Consider the following 17,341-nt stretch of genomic DNA (forward strand, 5'->3'; position numbering starts at 1 on the left):
GATACGGAACCTGCTTTGATAAGAATTGACTTCTTATTGGTTTTCAGCAAAAGCCTAGTTGCTTGCATAGTTGCTTAGTATTATAGAAGTATAGAAGTATATCCATTAATGAAGCAAATAATTGGGAGAGATGTTAGCTATGTGTTATTTTTTTACTCACAAAATATTGCAAACTAATTCTGTTTTAATACAATGTTACTGTAGATCAAAAAGCAATGTTAGTCTCAGATGGGTCTGTTGTGTCAGCTGCATGGGGCAGTTAGATATTAAGTAAGGAGTCAAAACACTAATAAATAATCTCCAAAGCTGTTTTGAACATTTTTGGAAGGAAACCTCTTTACCTCCATCAGTAGAGAAAATACCTCTCTTCATCCCTAGTGTATCCTGAGTTATCAAAGGATGTTTTTACAACTACCAGCAGGTAGCATGGCCAGATGCTTCAGACTTCTTTCAAATATATGATGCTTCTTAGGTGTTAGACTAGATTCAGGATGCTCTTGGCAATACACTGAGTGTTAGACTGTAGTATAGATGTTCATTTGTGGCTGAGATGTTATTCCTAGGATCAGTAATTGCTGTGCATGTTGGAAATAAAGCTTGATTTTAGTGAGTAAGGAAAACATCAAATGAGTAAGTAAGGAAACATAAGAGGAGTAACAGGGTCACAATAAACTAGTTGTCACGTGAATGGAGAAAGTCACGAGGTTGTGTACAATGAAGAGGATGAAATGGGTAAAGCACAGGCTGCTTATTTGGAGTCAGACAACAGCAGAGCTTTGCAACTGAGAGAGCAGCAGTCTCTCAGCCTGCCTCAAACTCTTGCTCTATGCCATCTCTGTACCACATAATTCTCAGTGCTGTGAAAATTCACCTTTCTATAGCACTTTGAAGACTCTTGTCCTGAGAATTTCTGTGTTCCCCAGCGAATTCCAAATACTTTCAAAATACAAGGACGCATTATATTAAGGTTTTTTTTTTATTTTTAAAATAGAAGTTAGTATATTTTGGTAGACTTAAAAAGGGAGAAATAGCAAAGGTTCTAGAATGTTTTTGAATTTATTGTTCCAGATACAATGTGGCCCAACCTGAAGAGGGATGAGCCACCTCTATGATTCCTTCCCCTACCTGCCCATCTTTAGCTCTTCAAACAAGATAAACTTACCTTTTAAAAGTTGCACCCTGGTGAAAGACAAGAATCAGTATGGGTGGAAGAAGACAGATAAAGGGTGACCCGTGCATATCCTTAAGAATTGCCAATGTTTGTAGGTCCAGCCTGAGCTCTGGAATCATTCATGGTTTTTTTTGAGGCTGGAAAAGACCATATTGTTTGTGTCATTTGATTTTCTACAGAACATTACCAAAAAATTACAATCATCCTTTGGTTTTTGCTTGACACTCATAGTTTCTGTTTAGTTTTTTGAAAGTGAAGCTTCACAGAGACTGAGAATTAAGGGTAGTCTACCATTCCTAGATAAATGGTTTCAATTATGTCTGTCCCTCTCTGCTAAAAAGTGCACCTTCCACTCCTAATTTGAATAGGTGCAAAGTCTTGCAATCATGTTTCTTTCTGTGAGGTGAAAGACTGGCAAATTATTTGAAGTCCTTTCCAGTGTCCAGCCTGATCCCTGATCCCTGGCATAACCCAATATCACAGCACCACCCCCAGATACTTTCTATTTCCAAAGTTTTTGCTGGACAATTGCCACCCCTTGAGGGCCAAAAAATCCTCTTGCAGAACTCCAGAGTAGCTGTCAGGATATGTTTTCATTGTGTTTAAATTGGTTCTCGATAAAAGCAGCTCAATATGGCTTGAAAGTTGTTCAGACACTTAGTATTGCTAATCCTATACTACTTGTAGGATAGAACTTGGGCTGGCTTTTGTTTAGCTAAGATACATCCTTTCAATATCCTTAGCTGGATATCTGTTTCAGATATATTTGGCCTCTTTCTACTGTACAATATTGAACTTCCATGAAAAGTCATTTTCCTTTGTTAGCTCAGATTTCAATTTACCTCTCCCAGAGATGACATGGTTTTCATTTAAGCTATGCCTTGCTGCTTATGAGCATCTTTGTAAAGGCTCTTCCTATCAGCTAACTACAAATATACAGATAATATGCCTCTGATTCTTCTGTCTTCTTTAGGCAGCATCAACCAAATTTCACCCTGGAAAAGATTCTGGCAGATTTTTAGCTGCACCAATCACAAAAATATTGTTGTTCCTTTGCTACAGCCATATGTGATCAGAAGAAGAAATTTTAAAAGTACCTTCTGTCTGTCTTTGGTTTATTATATGGACAAGATTAAAGTGTTCTAACTGTTCTGTATGGTTATAGACTGACATGTATTTACCATGAGGGAGATGGATTAGCCTGTTGTGCCAGTTTGCCAGCTGGCCTGAATGCTGAAGGTCAAAAACAAGCTATGGCTTTTACTGCTTCAAAATTACACCAGTGTCAGGAATTTGTGGAGAAGCCATATAGAGTTATTGTGGCAGAGTTCTTTCAAGTGCTGTACCTGAGACATAGCTGTTATAATTCCAGTTGCAAGGATCCCAAGTCTGCAGTCATTATTCAAGTAATGCAGTTGATTCTTCCATTCCTACTGACCTGGGCAGACGTTGATTGCTATCTGTGGTGTAGTACATGTTGAAATACTCAGAGATCCAGCGTCTTCTTCTACAGGAACTTTATTTCTTTAGTTGTTTGACTTGCTATCCCTTGAACAGTCATCTGTCCTGCTTTCTGCAGTATTCTTTGGACTGTGCAAGGAATAAGGGGAGTTATGTCCATTTTGCCTGTAGAGAGGCACAGGCATCAGGGAAGCTGAGCTGATCTCAGGCAGAGATCCACAGACATCTCTGTGGATCATCTCAGATAAGAGTTGTGTTTCACCATTTTGATTCTCAAAGCCTTTCCAAGGCAAAAAGAAACAGCACCAACACTGCTGCAGTTATGCATTCTCCAAAATGTTGTTCCCAACAGTGACACTAACCATTCAGCAAATAGGTAATCTTCAAGCATTGAAATGGCTTTAGCTCATGCTAAAAAAGAAAATGTGATTTCATCTCTTTAATAATTAGCCTGTGAAAAGACTAAATGCTTCTCTGATACAAAGCACTGAAAATAAAAAATCCATGATAATGTTCACAACACAAATTAACATATTCTGTTTTGGAATTATTTCACTGCTCTGTCTTGTTTATCCCTTTGTGCGTTTAATTTTAGTTTTTTCCTAGTTTGGTCATCCTTTGGCAAATCACACCAATGTGCTCAAAGACATGGAGCCATTACCAATTTAGACATCTGACAGTAGATGTGCCCAAGAGAAATGCACAAGAGGCTGAGTTCCATTTCTCGTTTGGTCTTCCCCTCCCTCTACAAGATGTGGAGAACAAAAATTTCATACTTTGTTCCAAGTCAGATTATATAATATGCTTTGTGAAAACCCCCTGTATTGAAAAAAAGTCATCCTTGGAGTATTTCAGAGTCACAGCATCTTTACACCATGCTGAACCCTGTTATGATAGTATGTAAAAATCCATTATCAGTCAGGCCTTCAGCATGCATCTCACTGACCTGTGCAGTAGGGGTGTGATCTACCAATACATGACACAGTCAGTAGTGTGGAAGACTGATGCTACACTATTTTAATGTCACCAAGACTTCAGTATAGTCATATTTCTACTTTCTGTCTATGGATCTTTGTTGCTTTATTTATAGGCTGTCACCCAAAATGCCTTGATGTTAATGAGTCATCTCCCCTTGAGGCATCTAGGCAGTGCTTTTCAGAAAAAGAAAATCAAACTCGTGAGTACTGACTGCTCCTGTCAGGTAGAAGGGAAGCTCTGGCTAATTGAACGTGCGGCATCAACTGAACAAAAAAACTCATCTTCTGTTCTCAGATTGACACCTTTAACATGGAACCTTGAGATTAAGGGAGAGAAGTATCAAGAGAAAAGGGATGACAGAGTTGATCAGGGGGGCAGAGCCTTGTATAAATTAGTGTAACTGGAGTGATACCAGCAGTGCAGTCCCAGTGTGTTTCAGGTGAGAATCCAGCCCTGAGCCACTAATTAATTGCAGCACTGTGCCTAAAATATTATAGACTGAGAAATCTGTGACAGAGCTGATGCCTCTGACATCCTGTCCTGCCTTCATTTCTTTAGACTCTATTCAGAAAAAGTAGGCCAGTTTCTGTCCTCTTACTCCAGGACATTTGTCATAATTCCACTGAATCCATTTATATCACTGAAGCAACCTAATTATGATTGGGAAAAGAATACTGGCAGTTCTTAGTCACAAAAACATTCATCCTAAAATGATTATATGGAGATGGTATATATTTAGCATATCTATTTTTGGTTAAGCTATCCTAGCAAGATTGGTGGTAATTTTACAAAGGGTAAAAATGAATCAGCATCCTCTTCCTTCAATATCTTGTGAAGTAAAAAACCTCTTTAAAACTGAAGGGCTTTGAAAAATGCAAAATGTTGTAATTGTTGTAAATTGATATGTGTAGAGTGGAATAATTTAAAAATCATTAAAAGTCTGCATTTTTTTACAGTAAGTACTTCAAAAAGAAATTAAGGCATAATACAGTATATTAAAATAGTTCAAGACATCTCAAATAGATTTCAATATTAAACATCAAAAACTGCAACTTGAAAAAATAATTAGGTGAACCCATTTCATCGTAATCAGAAACTCTTCAGGTTTAGGGAATTGCAATGTATGGGTGTCAGTCATAGGACAAAGATGTTCACTACAAAGAGCTTGCAGTATTGAAAATAGCATAGAAATTTCCTCAGTACATGATGTAATATCATGCATTTTCTATAGACTGCTCAGTTGCACAGTGGTGTGTCCACTCTATTCCCTATTTTAGACAAATCTCAAGAACTTTTTGATTATACTAGAAATGTCCTTCACTGTTTTGTTCTTAAGCAATGATGGACTCGCTTAATTTCATCTTACTGTCCTCTTTCTGTAATTTGCCTATTACTGCTCTGCTAATTAAAAGGATGATTGAAGTTCCCCTGCTGTACATTGTCTGACATTGTAGAAAGACTCTTCCCTACTACTGTATATTTCATTGAAAAGAAAAGAACGATATGTGACTAGTTTGATTTGTACTCCTGTAGAGTTGCAAGAGTGCAAAAATTTATTTGGTGAACAAGGTTTCTATTAAAAACATACTGGTTAAAGACTGGAACACTTAAAATGTGTTGCTGCAGAATTTAAAACATGAGAAATTTAAGGCAGTAAAGAAGCACTCCAATAAAAATTAATTATCCTGCATGTTTAAATCAGATCACAGGGAACCTGTGTAAAAATACCTGATGTAGTAATGTATTGATTTAAGGAATAGGATAAGTCAAGGGTATGAGATATACAATGAGGAAACAGGGTGTTTTTCAACTGATTGCTGCTTATTTTGCAGATATGCCAAAAATAATGGCCCTTTCCTTTTCTTTTTCTTCCTGAAAATTAAGATTCTTAATCTATTGCTGTCTGCACCTTATTCAGCAGTTAATGGAAATATTCCTCATTCCTATGTAAATGCAATTTAATTAAGTCAGCTTCTGTAAATCCTAGTCTAATCCACAGCAAGGTATTGCTTTTTTCCACAGGGTGGAATCCACAGATCCAGTTTTGGATGCTTCTATCTCAGCAACTGTTGACTTACCCAGGAGGGAGATACCCAAATTGCTCGGGTGATGACAAAATGGCTCTGTTTACTCTCCACTCTGGGTAGCTGACAGAGCCTTTCCTCTCTGTCTGCACGGCATTGTGCCTCTGCAGGGAGTCCATCCTGTCAGGAATGTCCCACTTGCTGTGCTTTGTGCTAGGCCAGCCCTAGGAGAGCGATGCTCTTTAGGATCCTTGCCAACACTGGTGCAAGGTCCTGCAGATTGCAAAACTAGAGCTCTTAACATAAAGCTGCTGTCATTATCTAGTAGCACAACCTGGTGAGTAAGTGGGATTTTAGTAGCAGCTCAGGTGCCAAAATGAATTAAGGGTCTTTGAAGTAGGTAATGTAAGCAAGGAGTTTAGAGGTGTATATTTGGAGTTAAATGCCTGCATGCCTGTTTTACATCTCAACCTTATCACCTACACAGGAGTCAATCTACTGAACAGGGATTAAGAGCCATGCTAGAACAAATGACAGGATATAGGACGGAAAGGTCTTTCATGAGCAGTCTGCGCTCAAGAAAATGTCAAGATGGAAATTCTGACTGTGGAAGGCTTGTACTCCACAACAACATTTTGTAAAAGGGGATTCTGAAGTACAGAAGCTGTCGGAATGTTCTCACATTGCTGCTCACAAATTATCCATACCACTCTTTTAAAGAAGAGTTCTTATATTAGAGTGAGCTTCTGTTTCTTCACAGCTGGAAAAGCACAAATGGGAATTGCTAGAGCAAGGGTACAAAAGAGCACTAAAACAACTAGAGGTTTTGTCCTTCAGTGCATTTCAGAACATCTATTATACAAAATGTGCTGCATCAGTCCCTAAAAAGCTGATATTTGTATTTTTTGTTGTCATGGTAATAACTATCATTTCAATATATTTATGCAGCAGTCTGTGAATTTTAACTTCCTCTGAAAATAGGCAATTGCTATTGGTAAAAGTCAAACCCATGAGAACTTCCTCACATACTACATTTCTAAGCATTTTGGTTGTCTATATTGTTGCAAGGGTAGTATCTATAGACATGTAAGGATTTCCCAGTCTCTGCCCTCCTTAACAACATTTGCTTTAATGTTTTGGCTTGAGTAATATGCTTTAAAAAAATAAATTTTTAATCATTATACAAGAATATTTTAATGTCAATGGGGCAAAAACTCCTTGTAGCATATTGTAGCTACAGTGTACATTTGGGTATGTCACTCTTCAGTCTAGGAAGCCTTGGCTATTTTACTAACAGATTGTTAAAATAGTGTCTATCACCTTGGGGTTCAAAATAATTTTCTGATGGAATGCAGAGGGATTGTGAATGCACGTGAGTGTTCACATGACATATAATTGTTCAACTCCTACTCTGGTCCCCCATATGCTGAATTCAAGAATGCCCTGAAGAAGAGTGGCCAGCCTGGTGGTGCCTCTGCCAGCTCTGAGGAGCTGGTACCAGGCTCCACAGAAAAATGCAAGTCATGAGCTGCACCTTTGGTTTGGCAGCAGTCAGGCAGAGCAGCAGCTGCCAGATGCATGCTGCTATTTCTGTTTGTGCTGCTGACACAGAGGAAGTTATGGTTTATTTACTGGGAGCTGCTTTGTGTCTGCACTCACCTGCACGGGCTCAGCTGTGAGCACAGGGATGTTTGCTCCCTGCGTGTGGATGGACACAATGCTCGTAGGCAGATGCTGAGTGCTGTGGAACTTGTGCTAATTGAGGCCACATTCCTTGGTTTTGTGCAAGAGTTTGTTATGTCTCACTGCTGAGTTTGTCCAAGGAACTGTTTGTGCTAAAATGGGAGGAAGCAAGGCCAGCTTCTTCATCTGTTTTGCTTTTGCCTGTGAACCTGAGATGTTTCTTAGAAGCTGGTAATGACTTGATTTCTCACAATAGTTTTTCTGTAATACAAACAGACCAAGGCCTTATTTTAGTTGATTCACTGTTTCATTGAATCATAGAATTATTCGGGTTTAAAGGCACCCTCCAACTTCCCTGCTGTGAACAGGGGCATCTTTTACTATATCAGCTTGCTCAGAGCCTCATCCAACCTGGTGTTGAACACTTCCAGGGATGAAGCATCCACAGCTTCTCTGGGCAGCCTGTGTCTGTGACTCACCACCCTGAGAGTTAAGAATTTCTTCTTAATACCTAATCTAAACCTACCCTCTTTCAGTTTAAAGCCATTTCCCTGTGCCCTATCACTACATGCCCTTGTCCACTGTTCTTCTCCCTCTTCCTTGCTCCCTTCAGGTACTGGAAGTCCACAGTTAGGTCACCCTGAAACTTCTCTTCCATCTGTCCATGTCCATGTAGACTGGCTCTTCAGTGAAAAAAAATAAGATAAAAAATCACATTCTTTTATAAGCATCCATTCCCAGCACTTAGATGTACATTCTGCAAATCATTATCCCCTTTCCTTCTGAGTGCCAGGTCAGTGTCTGATTTGGGCAACAATGGCATCTCTGTCACTTGTGGGCTGCCATTGCTTTTACACAGATGAATCTGTAGCTGTTCCTGTAATACAATTGAGAAGTAATGCCAATACCAACTTTTCAGCATTTTGAGCTCTTTCAAAATAGGATAAGTAAAATATATCTTCATTACTGAAGTCAGCAAGTACATCTAACATTCAGGGCACAGACTAGCACAATTTTTGTGAGTGGACCCATATCCAAAGGCCATCCTGTAAGCCAGTGAATTCAAGATGGTGCCTATTTGTTGCAAATAATGCTTGAATAAATCATTACTTCTTTACTGGGTATCACTAATCAAACTTAGTAATTAAATAATTGTGGAAAGCTTTGTATTTTGAGCAGTGTTAACAATAGTTGTTCTGTGTACCACAAAAGATTTAGTGCTTATATAGACATATCTTGATCCCTTCAGACATTCTGGGGAACTTTTGCTAAAAATAGGTGTCTCAAAATCTTTATTTTCTTTTGATGCTGTATTAGTTCAGGCTGTACCTGTGAGACAGCTATATTGAATGAGCCTACTGAGCCATCTCTGCCTATTTCCCTTTTCCCCACAAATCCATGGTTGTTCTCATCATTATCACAGGCCTCATGCTTTCCCCAATTGTTGTGGTCTGTCACTTGCTCAACAGGTTTCCATTTTTACTGCACAACTGGATTTTCAGTCCAAGGAACAGTGAATTGCATTTTCCCTTCTGTGAGTGAGCACAAAGGCATTGCTTTCATCTCGCCCATTACAGCTCATGACAGATTGTTCTGGACTGCTTTCATACCAGTCTCCTGATCAAACAAAATACTGAACAAGGTAGACATTGCACAGCACTTCCTTTTGTGGTTCTTGGGGTGTTGCAGAGGATTTCAGAGCTTGTTAGTCAGAGGATAAGTCTCCACTGATGACTGACATCTCACTGCTTTGCTACAAGTACAGCTTGAAATGAAACAGTGAAGACAAATTATAAAACAGGACCAAATTTGACAAGGAAACTCCACATTTACTTGGGCAACAATATTTTAAAATGTCCTGGTCAGATTTCTGTTTACTTCTCCTTGCCTTTGTGTCAGTCTAATCTTCCTTGCTATTAGGTTACACTTCTGCTCATTTATTTTAAATGTTACCCATACCAGCCTTATCCAACCTGCCAACCTGTATCAGGTCTCTAGGAAAGAGACAAGTTCTGCAGCTGAAGTCTCTTGGGTAGCAAGCCCAGCACAGTTGTTTTCTCCTTTACACCAGTGCTATGGCTGGGTAAACAGAGATGTTCCCAGTGCCAAATGAGGAATTTTTTGCAGTGGTATCAATTTTCAGTGCTTTGGCTGCCTGAAATGAAATATCTGTTAGTATGTTTACCATTACCAGTCCAGCTTCTTCAGGCTGTATTGATTAAATTTTTGTACTGTAAAAATACCATTTTGAACCACAGCAAAATCGATATAGAGTGAGATTTTTTTATATATATAAATTGGATTTGGATCAGGAAGAAAATCTTCATCAGATGAAAAATAAAGCTGGATGAAAAAAGTGTAATAAAAGATCTCAGAAGGAGAAAAAGTTGCTCTGTCATTTCCCCAACCTCTGTTGTATTTTCCCTCTAGACCTCTCTGTCTGTCCACTGATTATTTTTCTACACAAATAAATTTTCAAGTAAAGTGAGCCTTCCAGTTTCAAAAGGATACTTGTGAATAGCTGTAGCATTATCAGAAACTACCTTACAGGGCTTTTTAAATGCAATTGCATTCATATATTTTGTGATACACAGTAGTGCTAATGGCAACCCTCCTACTAGAGGCCAGAAGAGTTATTTATAGAGTGCCTAATGCATCAAGAATAAGTTCAATGAGATGATGGTAGGATAATTTACAGAAAGCAATTAAAACCACCACTGTATGGATAGTGAAACATTCTGAGTAACAAATAGTAAGAATACAGCATTTTAGTTCCAGTGGGTTTATTTTATATGTTATGGCCTGTGGTAAGAAGATAAGAAAGGTAGTTAGCTGACTGCAAGGCAATACACCAGAAAGGTTTTCTACATAGAACTTACGGTAGGAAGTTTTAAAATGAAGTAATGTTTGGGGAATAAAGAAGTTTTGGGGAAGTTTTGCCTTTGGTAGATGTAGTTGATAGTTGTCCAATAATTGTGTCTGAGTTATGCCAAATAATAATCAGGGCTGTGTGAAGTTTAGGTCCCTCTCATTTATTTTCTGAAGTTACTAGCTAGTCAGTAGTTCTTTTCAGCAACTCTTGTCTCTCTAAGGAAGACCCAGCCTCCTGAAGTACCTCTTTGCCTCCTGATAGAACAGTTCCTGAGATAATAGTGAACAAAACATGAAGAGTGCCTGGGCTAGTCCTCTACTAAGATTTCAGCTGTGCTTGTTTTGGTTTGTTTTTTTTAATACTAATGAGACCACACAAAAGCTTATTTTCTGGAATCACTAATTCATTTCATGACAAAACCCAGCGATCTACTGAAGAGAAAATATAAAATATCAGTTAATTATGCAAGAAAGGAGGTACTTAATATGAATTTAATTATAAGAAGACATCAAGAAGACACATGAAAAAAATGGTATTTGAGGGGGCTAAGGCATGTCTATGTTTATGTAATTCATGGAAAACTGTAAATAGTTGGAATGTGTTATGAGCCTCTCTAACATTGTTCAGAGCCAGAAATGAGGGCAGATGCAATTTAGAGTAGGACTTGTTTTCTCCTCAAGATTTTTTCCAAATAATTCTTCATTGACTTAACATAGCTTTATGTGCATGCTACAGTCTTGCTTCGTGACAGTGTCAGAAAGAATAAATACAATAGCTGAATAAATTTAAGCATTCTAGTCTGATAACAGACTGTAATAGAAAAGTGTTTCAGACAAATATTTCAGTTCAGATGAGATGGGTCTCACTCTTTGAATGTTTTGCTGGGATGGGCCATTGTGTCCCAGTTTGAGCAAGGACAGAATCTTTGGAAATGGCTGTGAAAATTATTTTGGAGAGATAGGTGATAATAAATTCAATGCAATAGTTTTGCAGAAGGAGTTGCTTTGAATTTATTCACCTAACTGTAGCACATTGTTGTAGTATTGTGAGGTAACCTTTAATATATTTCAGTGTCAGATATTAGCATGTAATGCATGAAGAGAAGGATAAGGAATTTTGCAATAAGAAAAATTTAGATTGAGAGAATATTTGTCTGTGAAGATGGTCTGATAGTGGTATGAGTTGCCTGTCATAGTATAAGCCTGTTCTCTGTTGCTGGGAGCTTTTCAAGGATGCCGGGTATGATTTATTTTGAAACAATAATAGATGGTCCTGTGAAGTCCTTTGCTGCTCTATTCTTTATAAATTTATGTTAAAATGGATCAGTCATTTGGTGATGATCTCTCATATTGATTTATTTCTGATTGTACTAAATTTCTTTTTAAGTTCTGTGGCAAGTTCCCATCACGTGTTCCTCGGTGGTGTGGAGGTTAGGAAAGAGACAGCAATGCACTGTTGCTGCCTTTCCACACAGGAACCTAATTTCAGTTTCCCAAAGGAAAACATATTCACAAAACCTGGCAGCTGACAGAGAAGGACTTCAGCATTCATCTTTTGAAGACATTTGCAAATCCCTTTGATTTCCATCTCAGAAATTGAAGGAATTGAAGAGCAGGTGCCACTGGACACTGGTACAACCCATGTAGTACTGTTGTGCTGCCCCTAAAAAAGCTGTGCCTTGCTTAATCATAGATCATAGATCACAGAATGGTTTGGGTTCTTTAAGATCTATGGGATTTTAAAGATCATCCAATTTCAACTCTCCTGCCATGGGCAGGGACATCTTCCACAAGACCAGGATGCTCCAAGCCCCATCCAACCTGGCCTTGAACACTTCCCAGGAAGGTTTATTGGCATAGCTGTGGTTGACTAAGAACGTAAAAAATTCACACCTAACTAACATACTGTGACACTGCTGGAAAAGCCAAGATCAGATGCAGTTAACATCCAGATTGCCAAATAAGTTTATGTAAATTGGGAAAATAAGGTAAGTTGTACTATAAAAATAACATGTCTTCTAGTACAGATATGTACAACTCGATATCTGCATGAAACTACAGTGCACTCCTAGGTACTCTTTGTTAAGGGGCATAAATTTCCATTAGGTTTTACAGAAAAAAAAAAAAGCTCAAGTGCTTTGAAACGCCTAAAACTTTTCATTTTTGAACTTTTTTGTGGTGTAAAAAATTATATTAATAAAGTCAACTGCTAAAAATGAAAGCTAGAACAGAGTTGTCTCCAGGACACAGCAGGAAGGTAATTTAAAAAGCTCAGGAACATTGTTGAAATTATCATGCAAACTTATTAAATGCAATGTATATTTAAATTGGAAAAACTTCTTTATTAGGTCTAGATAGGTGATTTTTTTGCTGCCTCTAGCAGTTAAGCTTATTGGGTGAAAGTCAGGGTAGATTAATTTCTAATCTTTATGGAAAACCACTTATTAAAAAATGGATAGCAAAATTATTAATATAATACTGAAAGTTTAGACTATCTGTAGACTCACCACTGAACAAAAGTATGAGTGTTTTGCAGTGTTTGGCCACTTGTGTTTACAAATAGTTATGTATTCTTAGCATGATTTTCTAGGAGTTATTTCTGACATATGTTGAATTAACATTAAAATCTTCCCTTATCATTACAAATTATAAAATATTTAGCTTTAATTTCCCTTTTCATAACACCTAAGTAGGAACTTATTATAAAAACACATTTGAAAGAAATCATTGTTGACTTAGGTAATTAAAATGAAGAGTGTGGAGTGAATTTCTAATGCTTTTTAGATTAGCTCAGGAATTATCTACTATTTGTCTCCTTCACAAGAATATGTACAAATAATGGTTCACAGCTCACATTTGCCTTTTTCCAAAAATTAATGAGCATTCAGAATTAAGGACATGTCAGTAAAAATTCTAGACTGAGTTGAACATTTTTTAACTCTCTTCTTCATTAATTGGTGTGAGTCTAAGGACTCAGAATTTTAGATTTGATGCAAACAGTATTTGATGAAAGGCTGAGAGAAGCTGCTGGGGTCGGCTGAGGCCAGCACGATGCTTGCAGTGACTCTTCATGGCTGGGCTTTTCTCAGAAAGAAAATTAACTTTCCAGGCCTACATTTAGAAAACCTTGTTTGGATTTCAAAGTGTACAGGTACCAAAACTGATGCAGGGCCATGAATTACTGTGGATTTGGCTGACTTGGTTTCCTGGGAACCATGAACATTTGCATGTACTGAGGAGTGGGTCTCAGCCACAGACCAGCCTGCAGCCCAGCTTGCTGCACAAGGTCTGCCCAGAGCTCAGGCAGGCAGGTGCATATCCCACTAAACTGTGACACAGAGGAGTGGCAGGGAAGAGATGGGTTTATGTAAGCCTACAAGCCTAAACACTAACATGGTCAAGGAACTTAAGGAATTGTGAGCGTGGCACTGTACATTGTAAGAATGAATGGCAATTAATAAAACAGCACAAGTGAAGGCTTGTGATGTAACATCCTTGAGTCAACTAATCCAAACTGTACCTCTTGTCAGCTGCCTCCCTTGTTACCTTACATAAGTCATCTCTTTGTTCTTGTCCTTTGCAGTCAGATGATGGCACAGCTTGTGACTCCTCAGCAGGACAGTCTCTGTCCAGGCTGGGATTTGCATCTCCTCCCTTGTCCTGCCTGCTTTGATCTCTCCTTGGGCTGATTTAGCTCAGCTAGCTGTCAGGTATTAACCCAGAAAAATAAACGGAATCATTATTAGACAGTTCCATGACCTGAATCATCTCACCAGTTTCACGTGCTAAGCGCTAGGCAGGGGTCACAGAGCCAGAAGATGGATGGAGAGGAGGAGGAGTGGAATAGCTGTTTCAATCAGAGAAGACATTTTTGTCTGTCTCAACTGCTGCACTGACCGACAGCTCAAAGCCCTTCCCTACTGTTCTGGCTCTGCTGCATTTGTGGTGCTTCTATGCCCTGTGGGACCAGCTGCTTTGGAAGGAGGAAGATGTTCCAGTGAGGTGAACAGTTGCATCATGTCTGACTTGCTGTCCCACCTTCACTTCTATGTGAATTTTTCCCATATCAGCTTTATTTGAAGGTATTTAGCTAGTTAAATTTACTGTATAATTTCCCATTGCTGTTGGTCCCTGGGCATTCACTGCAGCATCTCATTTTCTCCAGTTTCTGGTGGAAACCCTCAATACAGACACAAATGCTAATGTGGCTCCCTCCTACACGGAGGTTTCTGGGCTTGTTTATCTGCAGGAGAAGTTAAAAAATAGTTTTGCATTTAAAAACAGGACAACCTGAACTGATAATCCTTTTTTTTTGATCTTAGTTGTTTGAATTAGCTATGGATTAAAGCTGCATATTCTACCACGGCATTAATAGGATGACATTAGGCTTGATTTCCCTTGCTTTGTATGAGAAGTCTGTGGAGAATCTTGGATTTGCTTGGCAGAAGAATACATTATCATGGTAAACAGCGTTTCTGAAGCCTTATGAAATCACCAAAAGAATGTAAGTCTCAAGGTTGCCTCAGTGACAGTGAAGAGTGAATTGGCTGAGCTGCAGGCCAGCTAGGAAAGTGCCTGGTCCAAACTAATAAGCTCTTTCATTACATCTGGTGCTTTCAAAATTTGGTTTGGTTTTCATTAAAGAGCATTTAGACTCAATATTTTTGGGAAAAAAATCATTTCTAGAATGAAATGCAAGAACTAGGTAAGTTCATTTCAAGTATGATATTATGTTGAAAAATAGAACAAAAAAAAAAAAAAAAAGAAGCCTTATGAGTGAAGACTCATTAAAGATTAGGAGTTTAAGTTGTGTTTAAAAATTTTATTCCACGTGTAGGGAAAACAGTGGAAAACTTCGTAACATTTTTAGGTCTGTTTAATTTTTTTGTTTTGAAAGGGGAACATGTGCAAGATCTATCCCTGTCCCTGTGGTAGGAATGTGCCTACGTTGCCTTCAGTTCCATGCTTTATTCCTTTTGTTTGTTTGGAAGAGATGAGTTTGTCATGATTAGATTCTGCAAGATAGACAGACAGGGGATTTGCCCATGCATGCCGTGTGTGGGAATATGTTCAAGGTTTTCCACAGCTGGTCTATTTACAGATAGAGAAGTGGCATGAGCTGCTAGCTGCTGACAGGGTCAGAAGCTCTATGTATTGGTTTGTTTCCCCACTTCAGCCATTGCCACTTCTGTATTCCAATGCCTACAATCTTCCCTGAAGTTTTGGAATCAGTTGAATTAATCCAGTCCCACAACTGCAAAAATCTGTGTAGTAGAATATCAGTCCAGAGGGTCAAAAAGACCATCCGTTCTGCTTACCTCAGTGTATTGTAAACTACACAATATTACTTAATATCCTCTTAACAATCTTTGCCACTTGAAGTAAAATATCAAAAGCAATAATTGTAATGAACTAGAGGGGGATCAGGGGAAATCAAACACATCCCTCTAGCAGCCTAAATTCTTAACGTATTTGCTAGATTTAATTCTCAGGAGTAGGTCGATGCCCAAGCTGGAAAGGTAGGTTCAGATAAAACCAGTGATCCTCTACCAGTCTGCTTGGGGGTGATGTTTTTGTGATCTGGTGGGATCAATTTACTTCCTAAACATAGGAGCAAGTGTTTGGACAGCTTTAGTACCAATGGAATAAGAAAGCAAGTCCTTCTGTAGTCTCCCCAGGTTTCCAAAGAACAAACAAGTAACAAAACAAAAGAGCCAAGACAAATTATGCAGCAAGGAGGAAGAAATCCTTTCCAGTACCTGCAGGCAGGCAGTCCAAGGCATGAAGCATTAGATTAATATATGATCAGCAGGCAACAGTCAAGATTTTCTAAGATATAATGCCCCAGACTCAGCACAGTTTTTCATTTGGATATAACAGAACAATCTCTTTTCTTGTCTTACATATTGTTTTTCAGGAGCATCATAGAATCACATCATCAGATAATTATTTTTATCTTGTATTCCAATACAACTTAACTCCCTGTCTGAATAGTAATTTAATTAATTTTTTATATAGCTAGTTTTGACTTCCTAAGGACAGTACTTTGCATTTGATTTTACTAAATTTTCTGTGATGCTCTTTACTATGCCTTCTGCTTCTAAATTTGAGTTGGACAGTGCTCTTGCAGTTTGTCACTCGCCCATCCTTTTGATTGTGCACCATGCTGTCATCCTGGCCACTAACAAAAATCAGGGCTAAGCTCTCACTCACGACAGAGCCCAGCACGTCTTTGATGTCACTGTGCTGTTCCAGTTCTGTGCTGCTTTTTTCTTTGTGTTAAAATGGTTGCAAGAGAAGATTTCACTTTAAACTTTAAAAACTTTCCTTGGTATGTAAGTGACAGCATTTGTCACTACAAATGCATTTAAGGATGTTTATATACAATAGTTCCAAGATCTAAATGATCATTGTTTAAAATCTGTCAAGGGAAAAATCCTGCCACAGCTAAATATGTAGCATTGATATTTGAAATCAGAACAGACATGAATGTTTGACTTATATTTTAAGTGCTATCAGCTGCTTTCTGAGAGGAAGAAGGAGGAGACATTTCTGTAGCAGGTTAATTGCAGGATAACAAGCAAATCCTGTGTCTTTACAATAATTATTCTAAATAAACTCTAACTACATGGAACCTTTATATAATGAAACCATTATTTTCACAGAACAGCTTTAGTATACATGGAAGCAGAATTGCAGTTAGCATATGGTGATGTATTGAAACAATTCAGGACTTTCATACCACTTCACAATCAGGGCTGTTCCACAGTGCCTAGATAGGGAAATTCTGCTGAGGACAATGAAGGAGGTATTATTTGAAACAGCCTTCCTGGTTTCTTAGCAGTTGACTCATGAAGGTAAGGAAGGAAAAAAAATGTCTGAATCCTCAAAAGCCATTTTAGAACAAGGGGGATCTGAATGGCCTGTAGGTCATGTAATGTTGCGCACTGGTGTCAGAGTGAGGTGCTTGCCTTGTCTCTGACTCCCTTTCTGGTGGCTCTCTGTAATGGCAAGTGAAGGCCATTTTGTCATCACTACAAACATTTGAATATCTAAAAGATTGGTTTGCTTATATGTATTTTATGTGCCACTTGATCCTGTAATTCAGCTCACAATACTTGGGTGATTTAGAGATTTTTGAGATTTTAGAATT

At 38.3% G+C, this 17,341-nt stretch overlaps 1 protein-coding gene across 1 annotated transcript in view; it reads left to right on the top strand.

Moving 5' to 3' along the window:
* Positions 1-17,341, top strand: part of TENM1 (teneurin transmembrane protein 1) — an 831,368-nt gene that overhangs the window by 713,979 nt on the left and 100,048 nt on the right. The window lies entirely within an intron of this gene.

This window comes from Oenanthe melanoleuca, chromosome 4A, assembly GCF_029582105.1.
Source record: "Oenanthe melanoleuca isolate GR-GAL-2019-014 chromosome 4A, OMel1.0, whole genome shotgun sequence".
In the NCBI taxonomy this organism is placed as follows: Eukaryota; Metazoa; Chordata; class Aves; order Passeriformes; family Muscicapidae; genus Oenanthe; species Oenanthe melanoleuca.